This window comes from Pleurodeles waltl, chromosome 4_2 (genome assembly GCF_031143425.1).
Source record: "Pleurodeles waltl isolate 20211129_DDA chromosome 4_2, aPleWal1.hap1.20221129, whole genome shotgun sequence".
NCBI lineage: Eukaryota > Metazoa > Chordata > Amphibia > Caudata > Salamandridae > Pleurodeles > Pleurodeles waltl.
The window spans coordinates 736813889-736841425 of record NC_090443.1 but is presented as its reverse complement, the minus strand read 5'-3'; positions in this window follow the sequence as shown (position 1 = coordinate 736841425).

Sequence of the window (27537 nt, the reverse complement as noted above, 5' to 3'; positions counted from 1 at the left end):
TGGGGCGTTTCCTGTCGCGGGCGCTAGGCCTACCCACACAAGTGAGGTATCATTTTTATCGGGAGACTTGGGGGAACGCTGGGTGGAAGGAAATTTGTGGCTCCTCTCAGATTCCAGAACTTTCTGCCACAGAAATGTGAGGAACATGTGTTTTTTTAGCCAAATTTTGAGGTTTGCAAAGGATTCTGGGTAACAGAAACTGGTCCGAGCTCCACAAGTCACCCCATCTTGGATTCCCCTAGGTCTCTAGTTTTTAGAAATGCACAGGTTTGGTAGGTTTCCCTAGGTGCCGGCTGAGCTAGAGGCCAAAATCTACAGGTAGGCACTTCGCAAAAATCACCTCTGTTTTCTTTCAAAAAATTGGATGTGTCCACGTTGCGCTTTGGGGCGTTTTCTGTTGCGGGCGCTAGACCTACCCACACAAGTGAGGTATCATTTTTATCGGGAGACTTGGGGGAACGCTGGGTGGAAGGAAATTTGTGGCTCCTCTCAGATTCCAGAACTTTAGGCCACAGAAATGTGAGGAACATGTGTTTTTTTAGCCAAATTTTGAGGTTTGCAAAGGATTCTGGGTAACAGAACCTGGACCGAGCCCCACAAGTCAACCCATCTTGGGTTCCCCTAGGTCTCTAGTTTTCAGAAATGCACAGGTTTGGTAGGTTTCCCTAGGTGCCGGCTGAGCTAGAGGCCAAAATCTACAGGTAGGCCCTTCGCAAAAAACACCTCTGTTTTCTTTCAAAAATTTGGATGTGTCCACGTTGCGCTTTGGGGCGTTTCCTGTCGCGGGCGCTAGGCCTACCCACACAAGTGAGGTATCATTTTTATCAGGAGACTTGGGGGAACGCTGGGTGGAAGAAAATTTGTGGCTCCTCTCAGATTCCAGAGCTTTCTGCCACAGAAATGTGAGGAACATGTGTTTTTTTAGCCAAATTTTGAGGTTTGCAAAGGATTCTGGGTAACAGAACCTGGTCCGAGCCCCACAAGTCACCCCATCTTGGATTTCCCTAGGTCTCTAGTTTTCAGAAATGCACAGGTTTCGTAGGTTTCCCTAGGTGCCGGCTGAGCTAGAGGCCAAAATCTACAGGTAGGCACTTCGCAAAAAACACCTCTGTTTTCTTTCAAAAATGTGGATGTGTCCACGTTGCGCTTTGGGGCGTTTCCTGTCACGGGCGCTAGTCCTACCCACACAAGTGAGGTATCATTTTTATCGGGAGACTTGGGGGAACGCTGGGTGGAAGGAAATTTGTGGCTCCTCTCAGATTCCAGAACTTTCTGCCACAGAAATGTGAGGAACATGTGTTTTTTTAGCCAAATTTTGAGGTTTGCAAAGGATTCTGGGTAACAGAACCTGGTCCGAGCCCCACAAGTCACCCCATCTTGGATTCCCCTAGGTCTCTAGTTTTCAGAAATGCACAGGTCTGGTAGGTTTCCCTAGGTGCCGGCTGAGCTAGAGGCCAAAATCTACAGGTAGGCACTTCGCAAAAAACACCTCTGTTTTCTTTCAAAAATTTGGATGTGTCCACGTTGCGCTTTGGGGCATTTCCTGTCGCGGGCGCTAGGCCTACCCACACAAGTGAGGTATCATTTTTATCGGGAGACTTGGGGGAACGCTGGGTGGAAGGAAATTTGTGGCTCCTCTCAGATTCCAGAACTTTCTGCCACAGAAATGTGAGGAACATGTGTTTTTTAGCCAAATTTTGAGGTTTGCAAAGGATTCTGGGTAACAGAACCTGGTCTGAGCCCCACAAGTCACCTCATCTTGGATTCCCCTAGGTCTCTAGTTTTCAGAAATGCACAGGTTTGGTAGGTTTCCCTAGGTGCCGGCTGAGCTAGAGGCCAAAATCTACAGGTAGGCACTTCGCAAAAAACACCTCTGTTTTCTTTAAAAAATGTTGATGTGTCCACGTTGCGCTTTGGGGCGTTTCCTGTCGCGGGCGCTAGGCCTACCCACACAAGTGAGAAATCATTTTTATCGGGTGACTTGGGGGAACGCTGGGTGGAAGGAAATTTGTGGCTCCTCTCAGATTCCAGAACTTTCTGCCACAGAAATGTGAGGAACATGTGTTTTTTTAGCCAAATTTTGAGGTTTGCAAAGGATTCTGGGTAACAGAAACTGGTCCGAGCTCCACAAGTCACCCCATCTTGGATTCCCCTAGGTCTCTAGTTTTTAGAAATGCACAGGTTTGGTAGGTTTCCCTAGGTGCCGGCTGAGCTAGAGGCCAAAATCTACAAGTAGGCACTTCGCAAAAATCACCTCTGTTTTCTTTCAAAAAATTGGATGTGTCCACGTTGCGCTTTGGGGCGTTTTCTGTTGCGGGCGCTAGACCTACCCACACAAGTGAGGTATCATTTTTATCGGGAGACTTGGGGGAACGCTGGGTGGAAGGAAATTTGTGGCTCCTCTCAGATTCCAGAACTTTCTGCCACAGAAATGTGAGGAACATGTGTTTTTTTAGCCAAATTTTGAGGTTTGCAAAGGATTCTGGGTAACAGAACCTGGTCCGAGCCCCACAAGTCACCCCATCTTGGATTCCCCTAGGTCTCTAGTTTTCAGAAATGCACAGGTCTGGTAGGTTTCCCTAGGTGCCGGCTGAGCTAGAGGCCAAAATCTACAGGTAGGCACTTCGCAAAAAACACCTCTGTTTTCTTTCAAAAATTTGGATGTGTCCACGTTGCGCTTTGGGGCATTTCCTGTCGCGGGCGCTAGGCCTACCCACACAAGTGAGGTATCATTTTTATCGGGAGACTTGGGGGAACGCTGGGTGGAAGGAAATTTGTGGCTCCTCTCAGATTCCAGAACTTTCTGCCACAGAAATGTGAGGAACATGTGTTTTTTAGCCAAATTTTGAGGTTTGCAAAGGATTCTGGGTAACAGAACCTGGTCTGAGCCCCACAAGTCACCTCATCTTGGATTCCCCTAGGTCTCTAGTTTTCAGAAATGCACAGGTTTGGTAGGTTTCCCTAGGTGCCGGCTGAGCTAGAGGCCAAAATCTACAGGTAGGCACTTCGCAAAAAACACCTCTGTTTTCTTTAAAAAATGTTGATGTGTCCACGTTGCGCTTTGGGGCGTTTCCTGTCGCGGGCGCTAGGCCTACCCACACAAGTGAGAAATCATTTTTATCGGGTGACTTGGGGGAACGCTGGGTGGAAGGAAATTTGTGGCTCCTCTCAGATTCCAGAACTTTCTGCCACAGAAATGTGAGGAACATGTGTTTTTTTAGCCAAATTTTGAGGTTTGCAAAGGATTCTGGGTAACAGAAACTGGTCCGAGCTCCACAAGTCACCCCATCTTGGATTCCCCTAGGTCTCTAGTTTTTAGAAATGCACAGGTTTGGTAGGTTTCCCTAGGTGCCGGCTGAGCTAGAGGCCAAAATCTACAAGTAGGCACTTCGCAAAAATCACCTCTGTTTTCTTTCAAAAAATTGGATGTGTCCACGTTGCGCTTTGGGGCGTTTTCTGTTGCGGGCGCTAGACCTACCCACACAAGTGAGGTATCATTTTTATCGGGAGACTTGGGGGAACGCTGGGTGGAAGGAAATTTGTGGCTCCTCTCAGATTCCAGAACTTTCTGCCACAGAAATGTGAGGAACATGTGTTTTTTTAGCCAAATTTTGAGGTTTGCAAAGGATTCTGGGTAACAGAACCTGGTCCGAGCCCCACAAGTCACCCCATCTTGGATTCCCATAGGTCTCTAGTTTTCAGAAATGCACAGGTTTGGTAGGTTTCCCTAGGTGCCGGCTGAGCTAGAGGCCAAAATCTACAGGTAGGCACTTCGCAAAAATCACCTCTGTTTTCTTTCAAAAAATTGGATGTGTCCACGTTGCGCTTTGGGGCGTTTCCTGTCGCGGGCGCTAGGCCTACCCACACAAGTGAGGTGTCATTTTTATTGGGAGACTTGGAGGAACGCTGGGTGGAAGGAAATTTGTGGCTCCTCTCAGATTCCAGAACTTTCTGCCACAGAAATGTGAGGAACATGTGTTTTTTAGCCAAATTTTGAGGTTTGCAAAGGATTCTGGGTAACAGAACCTGGTCCGAGCCCCACAAGTCACCTCATCTTGGATTCCACTAGGTCTCTAGTTTTCAGAAATGCACAGGTTTGGTAGTTTTCCCTAGGTGCCGGCTGAGCTAGAGGCCAAAATCTACAGGTAGGCACTTCGCAAAAAACACCTCTGTTTTCTTTAAAAAATGTTGATGTGTCCACGTTGCGCTTTGGGGCGTTTCCTGTCGCGGGCGCTAGGCCTACCCACACAAGTGAGGTATCATTTTTATCGGGAGACTTGGGGGAACGCTGGGTGGAAGGAAATTTGTGGCTCCTCTCAGATTCCAGAACTTTCTGCCACAGAAATGTGAGGAACATGTGTTTTTTTAGCCAAATTTTGAGGTTTGCAAAGGATTCTGGGTAACAGAAACTGGTCCGAGCTCCACAAGTCACCCCATCTTGGATTCCCCTAGGTCTCTAGTTTTTAGAAATGCACAGGTTTGGTAGGTTTCCCTAGGTGCCGGCTGAGCTAGAGGCCAAAATCTACAGGTAGGCACTTCGCAAAAAACACCTCTGTTTTCTTTCAAAAATGTGGATGTGTCCACATTGCGCTTTGGGGCGTTTCCTGTTGCGGGCGCTAGTCCTACCCACACAAGTGAGGTATAATTTTTATCGGGAGACTTGGGGGAACGCTGGGTGGAAGGAAATTTGTGGCTCCTCTCAGATTCCAGAACTTTCTGCCACAGAAATGTGAGGAACATGTGTTTTTTTAGCCAAATTTTGAGGTTTGCAAAGGATTCTGGGTAACAGAACCTGGTCCGAGCCCCACAAGTCACCCCATCTTGGATTCCCCTAGGTCTCTAGTTTTCAGAAATGCACAGGTCTGGTAGGTTTCCCTAGGTGCCGGCTGAGCTAGAGGCCAAAATCTACAGGTAGGCACTTCGCAAAAAACACCTCTGTTTTCTTTCAAAAATTTGGATGTGTCCACGTTGCGCTTTGGGGCATTTCCTGTCGCGGGCGCTAGGCCTACCCACACAAGTGAGGTATCATTTTTATCGGGAGACTTGGGGGAACGCTGGGTGGAAGGAAATTTGTGGCTCCTCTCAGATTCCAGAACTTTCTGCCACAGAAATGTGAGGAACATGTGTTTTTTAGCCAAATTTTGAGGTTTGCAAAGGATTCTGGGTAACAGAACCTGGTCTGAGCCCCACAAGTCACCTCATCTTGGATTCCCCTAGGTCTCTAGTTTTCAGAAATGCACAGGTTTGGTAGGTTTCCCTAGGTGCCGGCTGAGCTAGAGGCCAAAATCTACAGGTAGGCACTTCGCAAAAAACACCTCTGTTTTCTTTAAAAAATGTTGATGTGTCCACGTTGCGCTTTGGGGCGTTTCCTGTCGCGGGCGCTAGGCCTACCCACACAAGTGAGAAATCATTTTTATCGGGAGAATTGGGGGAACGCTGGGTGGAAGGAAATTTGTGGCTCCTCTCAGATTCCAGAACTTTCTGCCACAGAAATGTGAGGAACATGTGTTTTTTTAGCCAAATTTTGAGGTTTGCAAAGGATTCTGGGTAACAGAACCTGGTCCGAGCCCCACAAGTCACCCCATCTTGGATTCCCATAGGTCTCTAGTTTTCAGAAATGCACAGGTTTGGTAGGTTTCCCTAGGTGCTGGCTGAGCTAGAGGCCAAAATCTACAGGTAGGCACTTCGCAAAAATCACCTCTGTTTTCTTTCAAAAAATTGGATGTGTCCACGTTGCGCTTAGGGGTGTTTCCTGTCGCGGGCGCTAGGCCTACCCACACAAGTGAGATGTCATTTTTATTGGGAGACTTGGAGGAACGCTGGGTGGAAGGAAATTTGTGACTCCTCTCTGATTCCAGAACTTTCTGCCACAGAAATTTGAGGAACATGTGTTTTTTTAGCCAAATTTTGAGGTTTGCAAAGGATTCTGGATAACAGAACCTGGTCCGAGCCCCACAAGTCACCCCATCTTGGATTCCCCTAGGTCTCTAGTTTTCAGAAATGCACAGGTCTGGTAGGTTTCCCAGGTGCCGGCTGAGCTAGAGGCCAAAATCTACAGGTAGGCACTTCGCAAAAAACACCTCTGTTTTCTTTAAAAAAATTGGATGTGTCCACGTTGCGCTTTGGGGCGTTTCCTGTCGTGGGCGCTAGGCCTACCCACACAAGTGAGGTATCATTTTTATCGGGAGACTTGGGGGAACGCTGGGTGGAAGGAAATTTGTGGCTCCTCTCAGATTCCAGAACTTTCTGCCACAGAAATGTGAGGAACATGTGTTTTTTTTAGCCAAATTTTGAGGTTTGCAAAGGATTCTGGGTAACAGAACCTGGTCCGAGCCCCACAAGTCACCCCATCTTGGATTCCCCTAGGTCTCTAGTTTTCAGAAATGCACAGGTTTGGTAGGTTTCCCTAGGTGCCGGCCGATCTAGAGGCCAAAATCTACAGGTAGGCACTTCGCAAAAAACACCTCTGTTTTCTTTAAAAAATTTGGATGTGTCCACGTTGCGCTTTGGGGCGTTTCCTGTCGCGGGCGCTAGGCCTACCCACACAAGTGAGGTATCATTTTTATCGGGAGACTTGGGGGAACGCTGGGTGGAAGGAAATTTGTGGCTCCTCTCAGATTCCAGAACTTTCTGCCACAGAAATGTGAGGAACATGTGTTTTTTTAGCCAAATTTTGAGGTTTGCAAAGGATTCTGGGTAACAGAAACTGGTCCGAGCTCCACAAGTCACCCCATCTTGGATTCCCCTAGGTCTCTAGTTTTTAGAAATGCACAGGTTTGGTAGGTTTCCCTAGGTGCCGGCTGAGCTAGAGGCCAAAATCTACAGGTAGGCACTTCGCAAAAATCACCTCTGTTTTCTTTCAAAAAATTGGATGTGTCCACGTTGCGCTTTGGGGCGTTTTCTGTTGCGGGCGCTAGACCTACCCACACAAGTGAGGTATCATTTTTATCGGGAGACTTGGGGGAACGCTGGGTGGAAGGACATTTGTGGCTCCTCTCAGATTCCAGAACTTTCTGCCACAGAAATGTGAGGAACATGTGTTTTTTTAGCCAAATTTTGAGGTTTGCAAAGGATTCTGGGTAACAGAACCTGGTCCGAGCCCCACAAGTCACCCCATCTTGGATTCCCATAGGTCTCTAGTTTTCAGAAATGCACAGGTTTGGTAGGTTTCCCTAGGTGCCGGCTGAGCTAGAGGCCAAAATCTACAGGTAGGCACTTCGCAAAAATCACCTCTGTTTTCTTTCAAAAAATTGGATGTGTCCACGTTGCGCTTTGGGGCGTTTCCTGTCGCGGGCGCTAGGCCTACCCACTCAAGTGAGGTGTCATTTTTATTGGGAGACTTGGAGGAACGCTGGGTGGAAGGAAATTTGTGGCTCCTCTCAGATTCCAGAACTTTCTGCCACAGAAATGTGAGGAACATGTGTTTTTTAGCCAAATTTTGAGGTTTGCAAAGGATTCTGGGTAACAGAACCTGGTCCGAGCCCCACAAGTCACCTCATCTTGGATTCCACTAGGTCTCTAGTTTTCAGAAATGCACAGGTTTGGTAGGTTTCCCTAGGTGCCGGCTGAGATAGAGGCCAAAATCTACAGGTAGGCACTTCGCAAAAAACACCTCTGTTTTCTTTAAAAAATGTTGATGTGTCCACGTTGCGCTTTGGGGCGTTTCCTGTCGCGGGCGCTAGGCCTACCCACACAAGTGAGGTATCATTTTTATCGGGAGACTTGGGGGAACGCTGGGTGGAAGGAAATTTGTGGCTCCTCTCAGATTCCAGAACTTTCTGCCACAGAAATGTGAGGAACATGTGTTTTTTTAGCCAAATTTTGAGGTTTGCAAAGGATTCTGGGTAACAGAAACTGGTCCGAGCTCCACAAGTCACCCCATCTTGGATTCCCCTAGGTCTCTAGTTTTTAGAAATGCACAGGTTTGGTAGGTTTCCCTAGGTGCCGGCTGAGCTAGAGGCCAAAATCTACAAGTAGGCACTTCGCAAAAATCACCTCTGTTTTCTTTCAAAAAATTGGATGTGTCCACGTTGCGCTTTGGGGCGTTTTCTGTTGCGGGCGCTAGACCTACCCACACAAGTGAGGTATCATTTTTATCGGGAGACTTGGGTGAACGCTGGGTGGAAGGAAATTTGTGTCTCCTCTCAGATTCCAGAACTTTAGGCCACAGAAATGTGAGGAACATGTGTTTTTTTAGCCAAATTTTGAGGTTTGCAAAGGATTCTGGGTAACAGAACCTGGACCGAGCCCCACAAGTCACCCCATCTTGGGTTCCCCTAGGTCTCTAGTTTTCAGAAATGCACAGGTTTGGTAGGTTTCCCTAGGTGCCGGCTGAGCTAGAGGCCAAAATCTACAGGTAGGCCCTTCGCAAAAAACACCTCTGTTTTCTTTCAAAAATTTGGATGTGTCCACGTTGCGCTTTGGGGCGTTTCCTGTCGCGGGCGCTAGGCCTACCCACACAAGTGAGGTATCATTTTTATCAGGAGACTTGGGGGAACGCTGGGTGGAAGAAAATTTGTGGCTCCTCTCAGATTCCAGAACTTTCTGCCACAGAAATGTGAGGAACATGTGTTTTTTTAGCCAAATTTTGAGGTTTGCAAAGTATTCTGGGTAACAGACCCTGGTCCGAGCCCCACAAGTCACCCCATCTTGGATTTCCCTAGGTCTCTAGTTTTCAGAAATGCACAGGTTTCGTAGGTTTCCCTAGGTGCCGGCTGAGCTAGAGGCAAAAATCTACAGGTAGGCACTTCGCAAAAAACACCTCTGTTTTCTTTCAAAAATGTGGATGTGTCCACGTTGCGCTTTGGGGCGTTTCCTGTCACGGGCGCTAGTCCTACCCACACAAGTGAGGTATCATTTTTATCGGGAGACTTGGGGGAACGCTGGGTGGAAGGAAATTTGTGGCTCCTCTCAGATTCCAGAACTTTCTGCCACAGAAATGTGAGGAACATGTGTTTTTTTAGCCAAATTTTGAGGTTTGCAAAGGATTCTGGGTAACAGAACCTGGTCCGAGCCCCACAAGTCACCCCATCTTGGATTCCCCTAGGTCTCTAGTTTTCAGAAATGCACAGGTCTGGTAGGTTTCCCTAGGTGCCGGCTGAGCAAGAGGCCAAAATCTACAGGTAGGCACTTCGCAAAAAACACCTCTGTTTTCTTTCAAAAATTTGGATGTGTCCACGTTGCGCTTTGGGGCATTTCCTGTCGCGGGCGCTAGGCTTACCCACACAAGTGAGGTATCATTTTTATCGGGAGACTTGGGGGAACGCTGGGTGGAAGGAAATTTGTGGCTCCTCTCAGATTCCAGAACTTTCTGCCAGAGAAATGTGAGGAACATGTGTTTTTTTAGCCAAATTTTGAGGTTTGCAAAGGATTCTGGGTAACAGAACCTGGTCCGAGCCCCACAAGTCACCCCATCTTGGATTCCCATAGGTCTCTAGTTTTCAGAAATGCACAGGTTTGGTAGGTTTCCCTAGGTGCCGGCTGAGCTAGAGGCCAAAATCTACAGGAAGGCACTTCGCAAAAATCACCTCTGTTTTCTTTCAAAAAATTGGATGTGTCCACGTTGCGCTTTGGGGCGTTTCCTGTCGCGGGCGCTAGGCCTACCCACACAAGTGAGGTATCATTTTTATTGGGAGACTTGGAGGAACGCTGGGTGGAAGGAAATTTGTGGCTCCTCTCAGATTCCAGAACTTTCTGCCACAGAAATGTGAGGAACATGTGTTTTTTTGCCAAATGTTGAGGTTTGCAAAGGATTCTGGGTAACAGAACCTGGTCTGAGCCCCACAAGTCACCTCATCTTGGATTCCCCTAGGTCTCTAGTTTTCAGAAATGCACAGGTTTGGTAGGTTTCCCTAGGTGCCGGCTGAGCTAGAGGCCAAAATCTACAGGTAGGCACTTCGCAAAAAACACCTCTGTTTTCTTTAAAAAATGTTGATGTGTCCACGTTGCGCTTTGGGGCGTTTCCTGTCGCAGGCGCTAGGCCTACCCACACAAGTGAGGTATCATTTTTATCGGGAGACTTGGGGGAACGCTGGGTGGAAGGAAATTTGTGGCTCCTCTCAGATTCCAGAACTTTCTGCCACAGAAATGTGAGGAACATGTGTTTTTTTAGCCAAATTTTGAGGTTTGCAAAGGATTCTGGGTAACAGAAACTGGTCCGAGCTCCACAAGTCACCCCATCTTGGATTCCCCTAGGTCTCTAGTTTTTAGAAATGCACAGGTTTGGTAGGTTTCCCTAGGTGCCGGCTGAGCTAGAGGCCAAAATCTACAAGTAGGCACTTCGCAAAAATCACCTCTGTTTTCTTTCAAAAAATTGGATGTGTCCACGTTGCGCTTTGGGGCGTTTTCTGTTGCGGGCGCTAGACCTACCCACACAAGTGAGGTATCATTTTTATCGGGAGACTTGGGGGAACGCTGGGTGGAAGGAAATTTGTGGCTCCTCTCAGATTCCAGAACTTTCTGCCACAGAAATGTGAGGAACATGTGTTTTTTTAGCCAAATTTTGAGGTTTGCAAAGGATTCTGGGTAACAGAACCTGGTCCGAGCCCCACAAGTCACCCCATCTTGGATTCCCATAGGTCTCTAGTTTTCAGAAATGCACAGGTTTGGTAGGTTTCCCTAGGTGCCGGCTGAGCTAGAGGCCAAAATCTACAGGTAGGCACTTCGCAAAAATCACCTCTGTTTTCTTTCAAAAAATTGGATGTGTCCACGTTGCGCTTTGGGGCGTTTTCTGTTGCGGGCGCTAGACCTACCCACACAAGTGAGGTATCATTTTTATCGGGAGACTTGGGGGAACGCTGGGTGGAAGGAAATTTGTGGCTCCTCTCAGATTCCAGAACTTTAGGCCACAGAAATGTGAGGAACATGTGTTTTTTAGCCAAATTTTGAGGTTTGCGAAGTATTCTGGGTAACAGACCCTGGTCCGAGCCCCACAAGTCACCCCATCTTGGATTTCCCTAGGTCTCTAGTTTTCAGAAATGCACAGGTTTCGTAGGTTTCCCTAGGTGCCGGCTGAGCTAGAGGCAAAAATCTACAGGTAGGCATTTCGCAAAAAACACCTCTGTTTTCTTTCAAAAATGTGGATGTGTCCACGTTGCGCTTTGGGGCGTTTCCTGTCACGGGCGCTAGTCCTACCCACACAAGTGAGGTATCATTTTTATCGGGAGACTTGGGGGAACGCTGGGTGGAAGGAAATTTGTGGCTCCTCTCAGATTCCAGAACTTTCTGCCACAGAAATGTGAGGAACATGTGTTTTTTTAGCCAAATTTTGAGGTTTGCAAAGGATTCTGGGTAACAGAACCTGGTCCGAGCCCCACAAGTCACCCTATCTTGGATTCCCCTAGGTCTCTAGTTTTCAGAAATGCACAGGTCTGGTAGGTTTCCCTAGGTGCCGGCTGAGCAAGAGGCCAAAATCTACAGGTAGGCACTTCGCAAAAAACACCTCTGTTTTCTTTCAAAAATTTGGATGTGTCCACGTTGCGCTTTGGGGCATTTCCTGTCGCGGGCGCTAGGCCTACCCACACAAGTGAGGTATCATTTTTATCGGGAGACTTGGGGGAACGCTGGGTGGAAGGAAATTTGTGGCTCCTCTCAGATTCCAGAACTTTCTGCCAGAGAAATGTGAGGAACATGTGTTTTTTTAGCCAAATTTTGAGGTTTGCAAAGGATTCTGGGTAACAGAACCTGGTCCGAGCCCCACAAGTCACCCCATCTTGGATTCCCATAGGTCTCTAGTTTTCAGAAATGCACAGGTTTGGTAGGTTTCCCTAGGTGCCGGCTGAGCTAGAGGCCAAAATCTACAGGTAGGCACTTCGCAAAAATCACCTCTGTTTTCTTTCAAAAAATTGGATGTGTCCACGTTGCGCTTTGGGGCGTTTCCTGTCGCGGGCGCTAGGCCTACCCACACAAGTGAGGTGTCATTTTTATTGGGAGACTTGGAGGAACGCTGGGTGGAAGGAAATTTGTGGCTCCTCTCAGATTCCAGAACTTTCTGCCACAGAAATGTGAGGAACATGTGTTTTTTAGCCAAATTTTGAGGTTTGCAAAGGATTCTGGGTAACAGAAACTGGTCCGAACCCCACAAGTCACCCCATCTTGGATTCCCCTAGGTCTCTAGTTTTCAGAAATGCACAGGTTTGGTAGGTTTCCCTAGGTGCCGGCTGAGCTAGAGGCCAAAATCTACAGGTAGGCACTTCGCAAAAAACACCTCTGTTTTCTTTCAAAAATGTTGATGTGTCCACGTTGCGCTTTGGGGCGTTTCCTGTCGCGGGCGCTAGTCCTACCCACACAAGTGAGGTATCATTTTTATCGGGAGACTTGGGGGAACGCTGGGTGGAAGGAAATTTGTGGCTCCTCTCAGATTCCAGAACTTTCTGCCACAGAAATGTGAGGAACATGTGTTTTTTTAGCCAAATTTTGAGGTTTGCAAAGGATTCTGGGTAACAGAAACTGGTCCGAGCTCCACAAGTCACCCCATCTTGGATTCCCCTAGGTCTCTAGTTTTTAGAAATGCACAGGTTTGGTAGGTTTCCCTAGGTGCCGGCTGAGCTAGAGGCCAAAATCTACAGGTAGGCACTTCGCAAAAATCACCTCTGTTTTCTTTCAAAAAATTGGATGTGTCCACGTTGCGCTTTGGGGCGTTTCCTTTCGCGGGCGCTAGGCCTACCCACACAAGTGAGGTATCATTTTTATCGGGAGACTTGGGGGAACGCTGGGTGGAAGGAAATTTGTGGCTCCTCTCAGATTCCAGAACTTTCTGCCACAGAAATGTGAGGAACATGTGTTTTTTTAGCCAAATTTTGAGGTTTGCAAAGGATTCTGGGTAACAGAACCTGGTCCGAGCCCCACAAGTCACCCCATCTTGGATTTCCCTAGGTCTCTAGTTTTCAGAAATGCACAGGTTTGGTAGGTTTCCCTAGGTGCCGGCTGAGCTAGAGGCCAAAATCTACAGGTAGGCACTTCGCAAAAAACACCTCTGTTTTCTTTCAAAAATGTGGATGTGTCCACATTGCGCTTTGGGGCGTTTCCTGTTGCGGGCGCTAGTCCTACCCACACAAGTGAGGTATAATTTTTATCGGGAGACTTGGGGGAACGCTGGGTGGAAGGAAATTTGTGGCTCCTCTCAGATTCCAGAACTTTCTGCCACAGAAATGTGAGGAACATGTGTTTTTTTAGCCAAATTTTGAGGTTTGCAAAGGATTCTGGGTAACAGAACCTGGTCCGAGCCCCACAAGTCACCCCATCTTGGATTCCCCTAGGTCTCTAGTTTTCAGAAATGCACAGGTCTGGTAGGTTTCCCTAGGTGCCGGCTGAGCTAGAGGCCAAAATCTACAGGTAGGCACTTCGCAAAAAACACCTCTGTTTTCTTTCAAAAATTTGGATGTGTCCATGTTGCGCTTTGGGGCATTTCCTGTCGCGGGCGCAAGGCCTACCCACACAAGTGAGGTATCATTTTTATCGGGAGAATTGGGGGAACGCGGGGTGGAAGGAAATTTGTGGCTCCTCTCAGATTCCAGAACTTTCTGCCACAGAAATGTGAGGAACATGTGTTTTTTTAGCCAAATTTTGAGGTTTGCAAAGGATTCTGGGTAACAGAACCTGGTCCGAGCCCCACAAGTCACCCCATCTTGGATTCCCATAGGTCTCTAGTTTTCAGAAATGCACAGGTTTGGTAGGTTTCCCTAGGTGCTGGCTGAGCTAGAGGCCAAAATCTACAGGTAGGCACTTCGCAAAAATCACCTCTGTTTTCTTTCAAAAAATTGGATGTGTCCACGTTGCGCTTAGGGGTGTTTCCTGTCGCGGGCGCTAGGCCTACCCACACAAGTGAGATGTCATTTTTATTGGGAGACTTGGAGGAACGCTGGGTGGAAGGAAATTTGTGACTCCTCTCTGATTCCAGAACTTTCTGCAACAGAAATTTGAGGAACATGTGTTTTTTTAGCCAAATTTTGAGGTTTGCAAAGGATTCTGGATAACAGAACCTGGTCCGAGCCCCACAAGTCACCCCATCTTGGATTCCCCTAGGTCTCTAGTTTTCAGAAATGCACAGGTCTGGTAGGTTTCCCAGGTGCCGGCTGAGCTAGAGGCCAAAATCTATAGGTAGGCACTTCGCAAAAAACACCTCTGTTTTCTTTAAAAAAATTGGATGTGTCCACGTTGCGCTTTGGGGCGTTTCCTGTCGTGGGCGCTAGGCCTACCCACACAAGTGAGGTATCATTTTTATCGGGAGACTTGGGGGAACGCTGGGTGGAAGGAAATTTGTGGCTCCTCTCAGATTCCAGAACTTTCTGCCACAGAAATGTGAGGAACATGTGTTTTTTTAGCCAAATTTTTAGGTTTGCAAAGGATTCTGGGTAACAGAACCTGGTCCGAGCCCCACAAGTCACCCCATCTTGGATTCCCCTAGGTCTCTAGTTTTCAGAAATGCACAGGTTTGGTAGGTTTCCCTAGGTGCCGGCCGATCTAGAGGCCAAAATCTACAGGTAGGCACTTCGCAAAAAACACCTCTGTTTTCTTTAAAAAATTTGGATGTGTCCACGTTACGCTTTGGGGCGTTTCCTGTCGCGGGCGCTAGGCCTACCCACACAAGTGAGGTATCATTTTTATCGGGAGACTTGGGGGAACGCTGGGTGGAAGGAAATTTGTGGCTCCTCTCAGATTCCAGAACTTTCTGCCACAGAAATGTGAGGAACATGTGTTTTTTTAGCCAAATTTTGAGGTTTGCAAAGGATTCTGGGTAACAGAAACTGGTCCGAGCTCCACAAGTCACCCCATCTTGGATTCCCCTAGGTCTCTAGTTTTTAGAAATGCACAGGTTTGGTAGGTTTCCCTAGGTGCCGGCTGAGCTAGAGGCCAAAATCTACAGGTAGGCACTTCGCAAAAATCACCTCTGTTTTCTTTCAAAAAATTGGATGTGTCCACGTTGCGCTTTGGGGCGTTTTCTGTTGCGGGCGCTAGACCTACCCACACAAGTGAGGTATCATTTTTATCGGGAGACTTGGGGGAACGCTGGGTGGAAGGAAATTTGTGGCTCCTCTCAGATTCCAGAACTTTAGGCCACAGAAATGTGAGGAACATGTGTTTTTTTAGCCAAATTTTGAGGTTTGCAAAGGATTCTGGGTAACAGAACCTGGACCGAGCCCCACAAGTCAACCCATCTTGGGTTCCCCTAGGTCTCTAGTTTTCAGAAATGCACAGGTTTGGTAGGTTTCCCTAGGTGCCGGCTGAGCTAGAGGCCAAAATCTACAGGTAGGCCCTTCGCAAAAAACACCTCTGTTTTCTTTCAAAAATTTGGATGTGTCCACGTTGCGCTTTGGGGCGTTTCCTTTCGCGGGCGCTAGGCCTACCCACACAAGTGAGGTATCATTTTTATCAGGAGACTTGGGGGAACGCTGGGTGGAAGAAAATTTGTGGCTCCTCTCAGATTCCAGAGCTTTCTGCCACAGAAATGTGAGGAACATGTGTTTTTTTAGCCAAATTTTGAGGTTTGCAAAGGATTCTGGGTAACAGAACCTGGTCCGAGCCCCACAAGTCACCCCATCTTGGATTTCCCTAGGTCTCTAGTTTTCAGAAATGCACAGGTTTCGTAGGTTTCCCTAGGTGCCGGCTGAGCTAGAGGCCAAAATCTACAGGTAGGCACTTCGCAAAAAACACCTCTGTTTTCTTTCAAAAATGTGGATGTGTCCACGTTGCGCTTTGGGGCGTTTCCTGTCACGGGCGCTAGTCCTACCCACACAAGTGAGGTATCATTTTTATCGGGAGACTTGGGGGAACGCTGGGTGGAAGGAAATTTGTGGCTCCTCTCAGATTCCAGAACTTTCTGCCACAGAAATGTGATGAACATGTGTTTTTTTAGCCAAATTTTGAGGTTTGCAAAGGATTCTGGGTAACAGAACCTGGTCCGAGCCCCACAAGTCACCCCATCTTGGATTCCCCTAGGTCTCTAGTTTTCAGAAATGCACAGGTCTGGTAGGTTTCCCTAGGTGCCGGCTGAGCTAGAGGCCAAAATCTACAGGTAGGCACTTCGCAAAAAACACCTCTGTTTTCTTTCAAAAATTTGGATGTGTCCACGTTGCGCTTTGGGGCATTTCCTGTCGCGGGCGCTAGGCCTACCCACACAAGTGAGGTATCATTTTTATCGGGAGACTTGGGGGAACGCTGGGTGGAAGGAAATTTGTGGCTCCTCTCAGATTCCAGAACTTTCTGCCACAGAAATGTGAGGAACATGTGTTTTTTAGCCAAATTTTGAGGTTTGCAAAGGATTCTGGGTAACAGAACCTGGTCTGAGCCCCACAAGTCACCTCATCTTGGATTCCCCTAGGTCTCTAGTTTTCAGAAATGCACAGGTTTGGTAGGTTTCCCTAGGTGCCGGCTGAGCTAGAGGCCAAAATCTACAGGTAGGCACTTCGCAAAAAACACCTCTGTTTTCTTTAAAAAATGTTGATGTGTCCACGTTGCGCTTTGGGGCGTTTCCTGTCGCGGGCGCTAGGCCTACCCACACAAGTGAGAAATCATTTTTATCGGGTGACTTGGGGGAACGCTGGGTGGAAGGAAATTTGTGGCTCCTCTCAGATTCCAGAACTTTCTGCCACAGAAATGTGAGGAACATGTGTTTTTTTAGCCAAATTTTGAGGTTTGCAAAGGATTCTGGGTAACAGAAACTGGTCCGAGCTCCACAAGTCACCCCATCTTGGATTCCCCTAGGTCTCTAGTTTTTAGAAATGCACAGGTTTGGTAGGTTTCCCTAGGTGCCGGCTGAGCTAGAGGCCAAAATCTACAAGTAGGCACTTCGCAAAAATCACCTCTGTTTTCTTTCAAAAAATTGGATGTGTCCACGTTGCGCTTTGGGGCGTTTTCTGTTGCGGGCGCTAGACCTACCCACACAAGTGAGGTATCATTTTTATCGGGAGACTTGGGGGAACGCTGGGTGGAAGGAAATTTGTGGCTCCTCTCAGATTCCAGAACTTTCTGCCACAGAAATGTGAGGAACATGTGTTTTTTTAGCCAAATTTTGAGGTTTGCAAAGGATTCTGGGTAACAGAACCTGGTCCGAGCCCCACAAGTCACCCCATCTTGGATTCCCATAGGTCTCTAGTTTTCAGAAATGCACAGGTTTGGTAGGTTTCCCTAGGTGCCGGCTGAGCTAGAGGCCAAAATCTACAGGTAGGCACTTCGCAAAAATCACCTCTGTTTTCTTTCAAAAAATTGGATGTGTCCACGTTGCGCTTTGGGGCGTTTCCTGTCGCGGGCGCTAGGCCTACCCACACAAGTGAGGTGTCATTTTTATTGGGAGACTTGGAGGAACGCTGGGTGGAAGGAAATTTGTGGCTCCTCTCAGATTCCAGAACTTTCTGCCACAGAAATGTGAGGAACATGTGTTTTTTAGCCAAATTTTGAGGTTTGCAAAGGATTCTGGGTAACAGAACCTGGTCCGAGCCCCACAAGTCACCTCATCTTGGATTCCACTAGGTCTCTAGTTTTCAGAAATGCACAGGTTTGGTAGTTTTCCCTAGGTGCCGGCTGAGCTAGAGGCCAAAATCTACAGGTAGGCACTTCGCAAAAAACACCTCTGTTTTCTTTAAAAAATGTTGATGTGTCCACGTTGCGCTTTGGGGCGTTTCCTGTCGCGGGCGCTAGGCCTACCCACACAAGTGAGGTATCATTTTTATCGGGAGACTTGGGGGAACGCTGGGTGGAAGGAAATTTGTGGCTCCTCTCAGATTCCAGAACTTTCTGCCACAGAAATGTGAGGAACATGTGTTTTTTTAGCCAAATTTTGAGGTTTGCAAAGGATTCTGGGTAACAGAAACTGGTCCGAGCTCCACAAGTCACCCCATCTTGGATTCCCCTAGGTCTCTAGTTTTTAGAAATGCACAGGTTTGGTAGGTTTCCCTAGGTGCCGGCTGAGCTAGAGGCCAAAATCTACAAGTAGGCACTTCGCAAAAATCACCTCTGTTTTCTTTCAAAAAATTGGATGTGTCCACGTTGCGCTTTGGGGCGTTTTCTGTTGCGGGCGCTAGACCTACCCACACAAGTGAGGTATCATTTTTATCGGGAGACTTGGGTGAACGCTGGGTGGAAGGAAATTTGTGTCTCCTCTCAGATTCCAGAACTTTAGGCCACAGAAATGTGAGGAACATGTGTTTTTTTAGCCAAATTTTGAGGTTTGCAAAGGATTCTGGGTAACAGAACCTGGACCGAGCCCCACAAGTCACCCCATCTTGGGTTCCCCTAGGTCTCTAGTTTTCAGAAATGCACAGGTTTGGTAGGTTTCCCTAGGTGCCGGCTGAGCTAGAGGCCAAAATCTACAGGAAGACCCTTCGCAAAAAACACCTCTGTTTTCTTTCAAAAATTTGGATGTGTCCACGTTGTGCTTTGGGGCGTTTCCTGTCGCGGGCGCTAGGCCTACCCACACAAGTGAGGTATCATTTTTATCAGGAGACTTGGGGGAACGCTGGGTGGAAGAAAATTTGTGGCTCCTCTCAGATTCCAGTACTTTCTGCCACAGAAATGTGAGGAACATGTGTTTTTTTAGCCAAATTTTGAGGTTTGCAAAGTATTCTGGGTAACAGACCCTGGTCCGAGCCCCACAAGTCACCCCATCTTGGATTTCCCTAGGTCTCTAGTTTTCAGAAATGCACAGGTTTCGTAGGTTTCCCTAGGTGCCGGCTGAGCTAGAGGCAAAAATCTACAGGTAGGCACTTCGCAAAAAACACCTCTGTTTTCTTTCAAAAATGTGGATGTGTCCACGTTGCGCTTTGGGGCGTTTCCTGTCACGGGCGCTAGTCCTACCCACACAAGTGAGGTATCATTTTTATCGGGAGACTTGGGGGAACGCTGGGTGGAAGGAAATTTGTGGCTCCTCTCAGATTCCAGAACTTTCTGCCACAGAAATGTGAGGAACATGTGTTTTTTTAGCCAAATTTTGAGGTTTGCAAAGGATTCTGGGTAACAGAACCTGGTCCGAGCCCCACAAGTCACCCCATCTTGGATTCCCCTAGGTCTCTAGTTTTCAGAAATGCACAGGTCTGGTAGGTTTCCCTAGGTGCCGGCTGAGCAAGAGGCCAAAATCTACAGGTAGGCACTTCGCAAAAAACACCTCTGTTTTCTTTCAAAAATTTGGATGTGTCCACGTTGCGCTTTGGGGCATTTCCTGTCGCGGGCGCTAGGCCTACCCACACAAGTGAGGTATCATTTTTATCGGGAGACTTGGGGGAACGCTGGGTGGAAGGAAATTTGTGGCTCCTCTCAGATTCCAGAACTTTCTGCCAGAGAAATGTGAGGAACATGTGTTTTTTTAGCCAAATTTTGAGGTTTGCAAAGGATTCTGGGTAACAGAACCTGGTCCGAGCCCCACAAGTCACCCCATTTTGGATTCCCATAGGTCTCTAGTTTTCAGAAATGCACAGGTTTGGTAGGTTTCCCTAGGTGCCGGCTGAGCTAGAGGCCAAAATCTACAGGAAGGCACTTCGCAAAAATCACCTCTGTTTTCTTTCAAAAAATTGGATGTGTCCACGTTGCGCTTTGGGGCGTTTCCTGTCGCGGGCGCTAGGCCTACCCACACAAGTGAGGTATCATTTTTATTGGGAGACTAGGAGGAACGCTGGGTGGAAGGAAATTTGTGGCTCCTCTCAGATTCCAGAACTTTCTGCCACAGAAATGTGAGGAACATGTGTTTTTTAGCCAAATTTTGAGGTTTGCAAAGGATTCTGGGTAACAGAACCTGGTCTGAGCCCCACAAGTCACCTCATCTTGGATTCCCCTAGGTCTCTAGTTTTCAGAAATGCACAGGTTTGGTAGGTTTCCCTAGGTGCCGGCTGAGCTAGAGGCCAAAATCTACAGGTAGGCACTTCGCAAAAAACACCTCTGTTTTCTTTAAAAAATGTTGATGTGTCCACGTTGCGCTTTGGGGCGTTTCCTGTCGCGGGCGCTAGGCCTACCCACACAAGTGAGGTATCATTTTTATTGGGAGACTTGGGGGAACGCTGGGTGGAAGGAAATTTGTGGCTCCTCTCAGATTCCAGAACTTTCTGCCACAGAAATGTGAGGAACATGTGTTTTTTTAGCCAAATTTTGAGGTTTGCAAAGGATTCTGGGTAACAGAAACTGGTCCGAGCTCCACAAGTCACCCCATCTTGGATTCCCCTAGGTCTCTAGTTTTTAGAAATGCACAGGTTTGGTAGGTTTCCCTAGGTGCCGGCTGAGCTAGAGGCCAAAATCTACAAGTAGGCACTTCGCAAAAATCACCTCTGTTTTCTTTCAAAAAATTGGATGTGTCCACGTTGCGCTTTGGGGCGTTTTCTGTTGCGGGCGCTAGACCTACCCACACAAGTGAGGTATCATTTTTATCGGGAGACTTGGGGGAACGCTGGGTGGAAGGAAATTTGTGGCTCCTCTCAGATTCCAGAACTTTCTGCCACAGAAATGTGAGGAACATGTGTTTTTTTAGCCAAATTTTGAGGTTTGCAAAGGATTCTGGGTAACAGAACCTGGTCCGAGCCCCACAAGTCACCCCATCTTGGATTCCCATAGGTCTCTAGTTTTCAGAAATGCACAGGTTTGGTAGGTTTCCCTAGGTGCCGGCTGAGCTAGAGGCCAAAATCTACAGGTAGGCACTTCGCAAAAATCACCTCTGTTTTCTTTCAAAAAATTGGATGTGTCCACGTTGCACTTTGGGGCGTTTCCTGTCGCGGGCGCTAGGCCTACCCACACAAGTGAGGTGTCATTTTTATTGGGAGACTTGGAGGAACGCTGGGTGGAAGGAAATTTGTGGCTCCTCTCAGATTCCAGAACTTTCTGCCACAGAAATGTGAGGAACATGTGTTTTTTAGCCAAATTTTGAGGTTTGCAAAGGATTCTGGGTAACAGAACCTGGTCCGAGCCCCACAAGTCACCTCATCTTGGATTCCACTAGGTCTCTAGTTTTCAGAAATGCACAGGTTTGGTAGGTTTCCCTAGGTGCCGGCTGAGCTAGAGGCCAAAATCTACAGGTAGGCACTTCGCAAAAAACACCTCTGTTTTCTTTAAAAAATGTTGATGTGTCCACGTTGCGCTTTGGGGCGTTTCCTGTCGCGGGCGCTAGGCCTACCCACACAAGTGAGGTATCATTTTTATCGGGAGACTTGGGGGAACGCTGGGTGGAAGGAAATTTGTGGCTCCTCTCAGATTCCAGAACTTTCTGCCACAGAAATGTGAGGAACATGTGTTTTTTTAGCCAAATTTTGAGGTTTGCAAAGGATTCTGGGTAACAGAAACTGGTCCGAGCTCCACAAGTCACCCCATCTTGGATTCCCCTAGGTCTCTAGTTTTTAGAAATGCACAGGTTTGGTAGGTTTCCCTAGGTGCCGGCTGAGCTAGAGGCCAAAATCTACAAGTAGGCACTTCGCAAAAATCACCTCTGTTTTCTTTCAAAAAATTGGATGTGTCCACGTTGCGCTTTGGGGCGTTTTCTGTTGCGGGCGCTAGACCTACCCACACAAGTGAGGTATCATTTTTATCGGGAGACTTGGGTGAACGCTGGGTGGAAGGAAATTTGTGTCTCCTCTCAGATTCCAGAACTTTAGGCCACAGAAATGTGAGGAACATGTGTTTTTTTAGCCAAATTTTGAGGTTTGCAAAGGATTCTGGGTAACAGAACCTGGACCGAGCCCCACAAGTCACCCCATCTTGGGTTCCCCTAGGTCTCTAGTTTTCAGAAATGCACAGGTTTCGTAGGTTTCCCTAGGTGCCGGCTGAGCTAGAGGCCAAAATCTACAGGTAGGCCCTTCGCAAAAAACACCTCTGTTTTCTTTCAAAAATTTGGATGTGTCCACGTTGCGCTTTGGGGCGTTTCCTGTCGCGGGCGCTAGGCCTACCCACACAAGTGAGGTATCATTTTTATCAGGAGACTTGGGGGAACGCTGGGTGGAAGAAAATTTGTGGCTCCTCTCAGATTCCAGAACTTTCTGCCACAGAAATGTGAGGAACATGTGTTTTGTTAGCCAAATTTTGAGGTTTGCAAAGTATTCTGGGTAACAGACCCTGGTCCGAGGCCCACAAGTCACCCCATCTTGGATTTCCCTAGGTCTCTAGTTTTCAGAAATGCACAGGTTTCGTAGGTTTCCCTAGGTGCCGGCTGAGCTAGAGGCAAAAATCTACAGGTAGGCACTTCGCAAAAAACACCTCTGTTTTCTTTCAAAAATGTGGATGTGTCCACGTTGCGCTTTGGGGCGTTTCCTGTCACGGGCGCTAGTCCTACCCACACAAGTGAGGTATCATTTTTATCGGGAGACTTGGGGGAACGCTGGGTGGAAGGAAATTTGTGGCTCCTCTCAGATTCCAGAACTTTCTGCCACAGAAATGTGAGGAACATGTGTTTTTTTAGCCAAATTTTGAGGTTTGCAAAGGATTCTGGGTAACAGAACCTGGTCCGAGCCCCACAAGTCACCCCATCTTGGATTTCCCTAGGTCTCTAGTTTTCAGAAATGCACAGGTTTCGTAGGTTTCCCTAGGTGCCGGCTGAGCTAGAGGCAAAAATCTACAGGTAGGCACTTCGCAAAAAACACCTCTGTTTTCTTTCAAAAATGTGGATGTGTCCACGTTGCGCTTTGGGGCGTTTCCTGTCACGGGCGCTAGTCCTACCCACACAAGTGAGGTATCATTTTTATCGGGAGACTTGGGGGAACGCTGGGTGGAAGGAAATTTGTGGCTCCTCTCAGATTCCAGAACTTTCTGCCACAGAAATGTGAGGAACATGTGTTTTTTTAGCCAAATTTTGAGGTTTGCAAAGGATTCTGGGTAACAGAACCTGGTCCGAGCCCCACAAGTCACCCCATCTTGGATTCCCCTAGGTCTCTAGTTTTCAGAAATGCACAGGTCTGGTAGGTTTCCCTAGGTGCCGGCTGAGCAAGAGGCCAAAATCTACAGGTAGGCACTTCGCAAAAAACACCTCTGTTTTCTTTCAAAAATTTGGATGTGTCCACGTTGCGCTTTGGGGCATTTCCTGTCGCGGGCGCTAGGCCTACCCACACAAGTGAGGTATCATTTTTATCGGGAGACTTGGGGGAACGCTGGGTGGAAGGAAATTTGTGGCTCCTCTCAGATTCCAGAACTTTCTGCCAGAGAAATGTGAGGAACATGTGTTTTTTTAGCCAAATTTTGAGGTTTGCAAAGGATTCTGGGTAACAGAACCTGGTCCGAGCCCCACAAGTCACCCCATCTTGGATTCCCATAGGTCTCTAGTTTTCAGAAATGCACAGGTTTGGTAGGTTTCCCTAGGTGCCGGCTGAGCTAGAGGCCAAAATCTACAGGAAGGCACTTCGCAAAAATCACCTCTGTTTTCTTTCAAAAAATTGGATGTGTCCACGTTGCGCTTTGGGGCGTTTCCTGTCGCGGGCGCTAGGCCTACCCACACAAGTGAGGTATCATTTTTATTGGGAGACTAGGAGGAACGCTGGGTGGAAGGAAATTTGTGGCTCCTCTCAGATTCCAGAACTTTCTGCCACAGAAATGTGAGGAACATGTGTTTTTTAGCCAAATTTTGAGGTTTGCAAAGGATTCTGGGTAACAGAACCTGGTCTGAGCCCCACAAGTCACCTCATCTTGGATTCCCCTAGGTCTCTAGTTTTCAGAAATGCACAGGTTTGGTAGGTTTCCCTAGGTGCCGGCTGAGCTAGAGGCCAAAATCTACAGGTAGGCACTTCGCAAAAAACACCTCTGTTTTCTTTAAAAAATGTTGATGTGTCCACGTTGCGCTTTGGGGCGTTTCCTGTCGCGGGCGCTAGGCCTACCCACACAAGTGAGGTATCATTTTTATCGGGAGACTTGGGGGAACGCTGGGTGGAAGGAAATTTGTGGCTCCTCTCAGATTCCAGAACTTTCTGCCACAGAAATGTGAGGAACATGTGTTTTTTTAGCCAAATTTTGAGGTTTGCAAAGGATTCTGGGTAACAGAAACTGGTCCGAGCTCCACAAGTCACCCCATCTTGGATTCCCCTAGGTCTCTAGTTTTTAGAAATGCACAGGTTTGGTAGGTTTCCCTAGGTGCCGGCTGAGCTAGAGGCCAAAATCTACAAGTAGGCACTTCGCAAAAATCACCTCTGTTTTCTTTCAAAAAATTGGATGTGTCCACGTTGCGCTTTGGGGCGTTTTCTGTTGCGGGCGCTAGACCTACCCACACAAGTGAGGTATCATTTTTATGGGGAGACTTGGGGGAACGCTGGGTGGAAGGAAATTTGTGGCTCCTCTCAGATTCCAGAACTTTCTGCCACAGAAATGTGAGGAACATGTGTTTTTTTAGCCAAATTTTGAGGTTTGCAAAGGATTCTGGGTAACAGAACCTGGTCCGAGCCCCACAAGTCACCCCATCTTGGATTCCCATAGGTCTCTAGTTTTCAGAAATGCACAGGTTTGGTAGGTTTCCCTAGGTGCCGGCTGAGCTAGAGGCCAAAATCTACAGGTAGGCACTTCGCAAAAATCACCTCTGTTTTCTTTCAAAAAATTGGATGTGTCCACGTTGCGCTTTGGGGCGTTTCCTGTCGCGGGCGCTAGGCCTACCCACACAAGTGAGGTGTCATTTTTATTGGGAGACTTGGAGGAACGCTGGGTGGAAGGAAATTTGTGGCTCCTCTCAGATTCCAGAACTTTCTGCCACAGAAATGTGAGGAACATGTGTTTTTTAGCCAAATTTTGAGGTTTGCAAAGGATTCTGGGTAACAGAACCTGGTCCGAGCCCCACAAGTCACCTCATCTTGGATTCCACTAGGTCTCTAGTTTTCAGAAATGCACAGGTTTGGTAGGTTTCCCTAGGTGCCGGCTGAGCTAGAGGCCAAAATCTACAGGTAGGCACTTCGCAAAAAACACCTCTGTTTTCTTTAAAAAATGTTGATGTGTCCACGTTGCGCTTTGGGGCGTTTCCTGTCGCGGGCGCTAGGCCTACCCACACAAGTGAGGTATCATTTTTATCGGGAGACTTGGGGGAACGCTGGGTGGAAGGAAATTTGTGGCTCCTCTCAGATTCCAGAACTTTCTGCCACAGAAATGTGAGGAACATGTGTTTTTTTAGCCAAATTTTGAGGTTTGCAAAGGATTCTGGGTAACAGAAACTGGTCCGAGCTCCACAAGTCACCCCATCTTGGATTCCCCTAGGTCTCTAGTTTTTAGAAATGCACAGGTTTGGTAGGTTTCCCTAGGTGCCGGCTGAGCTAGAGGCCAAAATCTACAGGTAGGCACTTCGCAAAAATCACCTCTGTTTTCTTTCAAATAATTGGATGTGTCCACGTTGCGCTTTGGGGCGTTTCCTGTTGCGGGCGCTAGGCCTACCCACACAAGTGAGGTATCATTTTTATCGGGAGACTTGGGTGAACGCTGGGTGGAAGGAAATTTGTGTCTCCTCTCAGATTCCAGAACTTTAGGCCACAGAAATGTGAGGAACATGTGTTTTTTTAGCCAAATTTTGAGGTTTGCAAAGGATTCTGGGTAACAGAACCTGGACCGAGCCCCACAAGTCACCCCATCTTGGGTTCCCCTAGGTCTCTAGTTTTCAGAAATGCACAGGTTTGGTAGGTTTCCCTAGGTGCCGACTGAGCTAGAGGCCAAAATCTACAGGTAGTCCCTTCGCAAAAAACACCTCTGTTTTCTTTCAAAAATTTGGATGTGTCCACGTTGCGCTTTGGGGCGTTTCCTGTCGCGGGCGCTAGGCCTACCCACACAAGTGAGGTATCATTTTTATCAGGAGACTTGGGGGAACGCTGGGTGGAAGGAAATTTGTGGCTCCTCTCAGATTCCAGAACTTTCTGCCACAGAAATGTGAGGAACATGTGTTTTTTTAGCCAAATTTTGAGGTTTGCAAAGTATTCTGGGTAACAGACCCTGGTCCGAGCCCCACAAGTCACCCCATCTTGGATTTCCCTAGGTCTCTAGTTTTCAGAAATGCACAGGTTTCGTAGGTTTCCCTAGGTGCCGGCTGAGCAAGAGGCAAAAATCTACAGGTAGGCATTTCGCAAAAAACACCTCTGTTTTCTTTCAAAAATGTGGATGTGTCCACGTTGCGCTTTGGGGCGTTTCCTGTCACGGGCGCTAGTCCTACCCACACAAGTGAGGTATCATTTTTATCGGGAGACTTGGGGGAACGCTGGGTGGAAGGAAATTTGTGGCTCCTCTCAGATTCCAGAACTTTCTGCCACAGAAATGTGAGGAACATGTGTTTTTTTAGCCAAATTTTGAGGTTTGCAAAGGATTCTGGGTAACAGAACCTGGTCCGAGCCCCACAAGTCACCCCATCTTGGATTCCCCTAGGTCTCTAGTTTTCAGAAATGCACAGGTCTGGTAGGTTTCCCTAGGTGCCGGCTGAACAAGAGGCCAAAATCTACAGGTAGGCACTTCGCAAAAAACACCTCTGTTTTCTTTCAAAAATTTGGATGTGTCCACGTTGCGCTTTGGGGCATTTCCTGTCGCGGGCGCTAGGCCTACCCACACAAGTGAGGTATCATTTTTATCGGGAGACTTGGGGGAACGCTGGGTGGAAGGAAATTTGTGGCTCCTCTCAGATTCCAGAACTTTCTGCCAGAGAAATGTGAGGAACATGTGTTTTTTTAGCCAAATTTTGAGGTTTGTAAAGTATTCTGGGTAACAGAACCTGGTCCGAGCCCCACAAGTCACCCCATCTTGGATTCCCCTAGGTCTCTAGTTTTCAGAAATGCACAGGTCTGGTAGGTTTCCCTAGGTGCCGGCTGAACAAGAGGCCAAAATCTACAGGTAGGCACTTCGCAAAAAACACCTCTGTTTTCTTTCAAAAATTTGGATGTGTCCACGTTGCGCTTTGGGGCATTTCCTGTCGCGGGCGCTAGGCCTACCCACACAAGTGAGGTATCATTTTTATCGGGAGACTTGGGGGAACGCTGGGTGGAAGGAAATTTGTGGCTCCTCTCAGATTCCAGAACTTTCTGCCACAGAAATGTGAGGAACATGTGTTTTTTTAGCCAAATTTTGAGGTTTGCAAAGGATTCTGGGTAACAGAACCTGGTCCGAGCCCCACAAGTCACCCCATCTTGGATTCCCATAGGTCTCTAGTTTTCAGAAATGCACAGGTTTGGTAGGTTTCCCTAGGTGCCGGCTGAGCTAGAGGCCAAAATCTACAGGTAGGCACTTTGCAAAAATCACCTCTGTTTTCTTTCAAAAAATTGGATGTGTCCACGTTGCGCTTTGGGGCGTTTCCTGTCGCGGGCGCTAGGCCTACCCACACAAGTGAGGTGTCATTTTTATTGGGAGACTTGGAGGAACGCTGGGTGGAAGGAAATTTGTGGCTCCTCTCAGATTCCAGAACTTTCTGCCACAGAAATGTGAGGAACATGTGTTTTTTAGCCAAATTTTGAGGTTTGCAAAGGATTCTGGGTAACAGAACCTGGTCCGAGCCCCACAAGTCACCTCATCTTGGATTCCCCTAGGTCTCTAGTTTTCAGAAATGCACAGGTTTGGTAGGTTTCCCTAGGTGCCGGCTGAGCTAGAGGCCAAAATCTACAGGTAGGCACTTCGCAAAAAACACCTCTGTTTTCTTTAAAAAAT